Below are 5796 nucleotides of genomic sequence, written 5' to 3'. Positions count from 1 at the left end.
TGTTTGTGGGATCACATTGCAAGCTTGATCAATGATGTGCTCTGAGCTTATCATTCCTTCTCATGCTTTTGGAAGACCTCTTTATTAAAAAAGAAACAATAGCAGCACAACTGGATTGTTTCATTGTTTTGGCTTAGCCCTGCAGCACAACTTAGGATAGTAAACCCAAAAAAGGGCAGTAACAAACAGGAGCAAAGGGGAGCAGGAATCTCCTGCCAGCTGCAAAGCCAACCAACCAACCAAAAAAAAAAAATGCTGAAACACACCCTCAATCCTCATAGCTTGGTGCTTATCCCAGCCTTGTGTGCTGCTTTGTGATTTGTATACAGTCTGATACTGTTCCAAAATAAAGAGGAATGTGACTGTTTCCTGATTTAGCCTGACTTGAAAGTAGCAATTACACCTACAGATTCCATAACGTTTGTGATGGCCAAAAGATCAAAGACATTCTCTGGGAACCAGCCAACCTCCAGCATAACAGTAAATCAGTATCTTCCTACACTCGTTGGATTACGCGTCAGTTTTCCTTTTCACCTAAAACTAGCTGCTATCAATTAGGTGTCCTGTGTTTCCTCTTAGTTTCAATGGGCAGTCTGAAAATATTATAACAGAGGCTCAAGAAATTGAAGGAGACAATTGTCTATGATGATTTGTTATCTATTTTGTTACTTTTAAAAGTCTTTGCTGCCACACAGCCTTAGGGATGTTTTGTTATTATCACTGTTGACAGTTCTGAACACTAAAATTTACTGTATTTGATGTTAAAATCTCAATTCAAGGTTGTAATATCTATAAAGAAAATATTGCTATAGAGATTAAATTCTGAAGGGGCTGCTTACATACATGAGCAGACAGTAGAATAAATACTGAAAATCTTATCTTTTTCTATTTATCCAAGAAGCAGGAAACAATATGAAAAACATTTATTTCTATTTGACAGAAAATGCTTTTAACAATACATAATCATTATCAGTCAATACTCTGAGAGGTTACTGTTGATAGTAGGTGTCTGGAAGATGCTTTTCATGATGACCTTTAAATGCCATAGCCCTATGTGATCATGCAGAAGGAATACTCCTTCATTTCAATATCTATTACAAAAAAATCAAATTGCTTTGGGTATAAACAGCATGTATGACAGTGGGATATATCTATACATTGGTGCACTCTGCAAAGTAAGAAATGAACAGGATAACATACTGAATTCTAAATCATTATCTTTGGGTGTGGTACTTCCTGTTGGAAATAACACTAAATTCATTATTTTTAAAAACTATGTCAATTATTTTTATTTTTTTTACATCCATCTAATTTTTTTCTCACTTGTACATCAGACATACTATAGAAAAATATGCTTCCAAATGCAGTAGTAACATATTAGTGTTTGTTTAATTGTTGGTAGCAGGAATCTGTGTAAATATTACATGCTTTTCCAACTAAGCAACTAATAAGATTATGCAGAGTCATATTAATAATATATTTTCTCAAATTTTGAACTTCAAAACTCCTGTGTTGTGTTAGATGGAGCGGAGAAGATGTACTTGGTAATTGCTTTAGTGTGTGTGTGTGTGTGTGTCTTCCTCTAAACCATTTCAAATGACATTGCCAAAATATCATACTATGAGACACAATGAACAGAAATTTTACATAGGGTCATTAGGTTATTGTGTCACTTTTGTCATCCTTCTGCTAAGACTATCCTGTATACATTGGTTAAATCTCAGACACAAACAGGTTGATTTCTTCCTTCAGAAATACAAATGTAGAAAGTATTGCAGTAACTGATAACTTTGGAAGTTAAGAGCAAGTGTGAACTTACACAAATGCAATCTGCATATTTAGTCTCATTGAAGTGTTTATATTTTTTGAAATATAGTATTTCAGCAGCAGAAATACTGCTTAGGAAGCAGATAATCACTTTTTCAAATCAGATTATTTTCAGAGGAAAATGCTATATTCACAAATTGCAGAGTGTCTCCAAACTCTCTCTGCTTGTCAAATGGCAAAGAAAATATCTATAATATTTTACATTGAAGAATGCAGCATACAAGAAATAGGAAAAACTAACTTTGTGAAAGTGTGTGGAACTGTCACTGTTTTATTTTTATTTCCTTTTTCTAGACTATCTTTGTTTAATTTAACTTCCCTTTTATGTACCTTTGCACCCAGTAATCTCCAAGCACATTAAATCATTAATGAAAGAACCAAACTAAAGAAGGCTGAACCAGGCCTCCCACTGATTTTATAAAGCAGGAACATATAATTAGGCTAATTTACAGAAGAAAGAGCTGATGTACAGGAAGGGTGAGTGACAAATTCAAGATCTCAAAAGCCATCCAATATGGAACCCGTTACAACAATCTATGCCTTTTAACAGCAAAACTATTTATTTTTTTTAACCCAGTCTTCTACTTTTGGAGTAGTTGTACAGGAACAGGTGCTAATGTAAAATAGCATCTAGTCTTAGAAAGGCAGCTGTGCTAAAGCATAAGTTAACTAAGCCTTCACAGTAATTCACTGATCTTTATGCTCTTCATTATGATCTTAATGATCTTCACTATGATCTTTATGATCTTCATTATGCTTTCATCCCACATTGCAAGTTCAGATCTGTGGGATCCAGGCTTTCAGTCCAGTTTAACAGTATCAGTGGTGGGAGATGCCTGAGTACATTTGCAAATCTAGGCCTCTTTCCTAAGAGGACAAAAAAACACCCATTGCTGTAAAACCTCTTGAGGAGACAGTACTTCTTAAAAAGATCTTATTTGATAGGCATTGAGGAAAACGAAACAAACTGACCAAAGCACCACTTACATTTTTCTTTAAGTCCACTGTTAAAACAACACTCAAGAAATAAAGTGGTCTCTGTGACTCAGTAGAGGGGGTTTGTTGTCAGTCTTTTATTTAAAGCTCTGCTGACCTAACCACATAAAGGAAAATAATCTTCAGCCTATTTTTGTGCTATGATTAAGTCTGCACAAGCTCCAAAAGCAGACACGACTGACAGTAGTGAAGAGGGTCCTGGGATATTTAGCTGCAATACGCTTCTTCTGTGAAGGTCATCACTTCTTTCAATCAGAGTGAATGATTGACTCAACAAGAAGTTCATATTGCACGACATACTTTCAGAAATGATTCATGTTAATGGTATACCTCGGGGGATTGATGTTGAGCAGAAGCTACATCTAAAGCTTAAAAAATGATTTAGCAATGTGAAAGCCTACAAACCAGAGCTCACGTACACACATTTGATGGTAAACATCATAGAATAAATACAACTAAAAGTCGTAAAATTGGATAGACAATAAATCTGACAGTTTAAGACCTTTTGGGGCTCAAATCATAAAAAATAAAATTACTTACGCAGCCATTCCTTGATTCAGCTGTGCATCTTTTTCTCAGATGTGAGCAGAAGACATTTTCACACTTTCTGACAGGTTGGAGCTGCTCAAGGAAGTAGCTATGTCAAAAAAAAAAACCAACAAAGTACAATATTGAGGAAACATTCCTTCCCTCCCCGAGCGCTGTCATCTGTCCCCACCTTGTTTTACATGAAACGTATGCTCAGCAGAACACCACTTAAAACCTTTTTTTGGGGATTTGAAAATGCAGTAATGGCAGCCATGGCAGGGAAGGCTCCTGCCTCTCACAGGCCAAAAAAAAATCCACTGTTTTTACTCACATAAAAACATTTATTGGTTAATGTTGAGCACCTCAAGACCTCATTACGTGAGTGCCACAGTCTACACTGGAGAATTTAGAGCTTCTCTGTCAGTGTTTCTCTCTGATCTGGCTATCAGCTTTGAGGATATGCTGTGCTGGGCAGCCCGCTGCCCACTCTCCATCAGGCAGGCCGAGGTCCACCTCCCACACGTGGATATTTCCTTAGCCCCACTACCACAGACAGACCTCATAGACATATGGGAGATGCCCTGTCTCTCCACCTTCCGCTCAGGAGCAGGCCTTGGGTCCCACAGCCCCACTGTCCCTCTCAGCCTCCTGCCAAAATGTTCCCCACCAACATGGGCTGGTGCAGGTGCCAAGATGTCCCCCTCGGCCCTGGAGAAGAGGGGAACCAGCATGGTTGCGGGCTCCTGCACCCAGCCCAAAGCCACCTGCCTCCATGGGAAGCTCATGGGTGAGTATGGGGACAGTGGGTAAAGGCATGGGGTCCCCTTCTGATGGCAGTGGTGCTCCCTGGTCCCAGCCCAGCCTGGCTGCTGCCATGGAGAGGGTGAGGGGAGTGTGGTGCAGGTCCATGTGAGGGCACACACATGTGCGTGTGTCTGTGTGTGAGCAGGTCTGAACATGAGCAAAAAAAAATCTAGAAAGTATAAAGTCAGAAATAAAACACTAGATTGGCTTGACTTTAGACTGAATTTGTAGTTGATGGGGATTTCTGCTGAAAGGAAGTGGCATTGTGTCTATGGTTACTTGTCTGTGTTTAGCTAGGCATAAACAGAAAAGTGGATTTTAAAGATTAGGTTATGTAGCTCAGTATATTTTAGTTGCTATTATTGCTATGTTTTGTCATGACTAAAAATATTTTTCTGTGTCAGGCTCAGAAATGCCAAGTGACTTCTCAACACCTGTTGTCCAAATGATAGGCCTAGCACCCTGAGTTTCAGAGGAAGTTACAGACACCTCATGGCTATCAAGTGTTATGCAATAGCTATTGAACTTTTTTTTTTTTAAATCAATAATTATGATAGGTCTATATATTGTTGTTATCTATATGATCATTCAGACCTTTTATCTTATTGAATTCTTAGTTGCAATAATTTCCTATGACAGTGAATTTTGCAGCTCAAATGGACTAAAAATGTATCGAGCTTTCTACTTCTTGGTTACACCGAATACCTCCTTCACTTTACAAACGAGAAGAAGGTGAGGATCATTAACTACCTGATCTAGAACATACATTAATGCACAGATTTCTGTTTGTAAGGTAACAGCTTCTACCATTGCACACTCTCCAGGAAAATTCTTGTATTTCCCCTCCAGAACCCTTTTGGAGACTGGGTGCCACATACTCTCTCACGCTGCGCCACTGTTTCTATGCTGCCATTACAGTAGTTTCCACATTCTTGCTTATTCCTTCTTTTTGTACAGTCCATGCCTGATCTGCTTTTTTGGCTAGAGTTGCTCGTTGATCTGTATATATTGATGTCCCAAGTCTCCTTTAGATGATAAAATCAGTTTAGAGCTTTCCAAGTTGAACAGATTATTTATCTTTGCAGCCTGATTTTTAATTTCTTTGATATCATGCTGAGTTTTCACCTACCTTATATAAGTTTCCTTAACATTCTCTACAGTCATATTAGGTTCTTGTACACCTATATAGCCTAGTGTCCTAACAAATTTTGTTGCCATACTATCCCTTCCCCTTTTCAAATCATTAAGGAACTCATTAAGCATCATGGCACATCATAAGGAACACCTGGGGCAGTTAATCTACCACCATGATGGGATTTAGTCATTTAATCTTATTTGTGCATGTTTCCATGTTTCTTTTTTTTTTTTTTTTTTAATCTCTAATCAGTTCTAGACTGTAGCAATCTAAAAACCTCATGGTTAAAATGTTCAAACTGTGTCCTGACCTATCTATTAAATGTACATTCATTTCATATTTATAATTAATGCCCGTAGGACTGCAGATTAATTGAAAGCCAAAATTCAAAAATCTTTCAAAAATTCTAAAGCCCACTTAAAAAAAAACCCTGCCAAGCTGCTGTGTCATTACTGTCATTACCTAAGCAAATCTTTCACACTGGCTTGGTAGGGAGTGTGCAAAAA

General features: G+C 37.9%; 1 long non-coding RNA gene across 1 annotated transcript; it reads right to left on the bottom strand.

Moving 5' to 3' along the window:
- Window positions 1-906: 906 nt before the first annotated feature.
- LOC137851698 (uncharacterized) lies at window positions 907-5372 on the bottom strand. The gene is made up of 3 exons (XR_011093370.1): window positions 5285-5372; window positions 3364-3460; window positions 907-2694 (listed from the first exon to the last, which is right to left on the bottom strand). It is a non-coding gene; the product is annotated as an uncharacterized lncRNA (long non-coding RNA).
- Window positions 5373-5796: the final 424 nt, after the last annotated feature.

Source organism: Anas acuta, chromosome 2 (genome assembly GCF_963932015.1).
Source record: "Anas acuta chromosome 2, bAnaAcu1.1, whole genome shotgun sequence".
In the NCBI taxonomy this organism is placed as follows: domain Eukaryota; kingdom Metazoa; phylum Chordata; class Aves; order Anseriformes; family Anatidae; genus Anas; species Anas acuta.
Note: the sequence above shows the minus strand (reverse complement) of the source record. Positions and strands in the feature narration are given on the sequence as shown.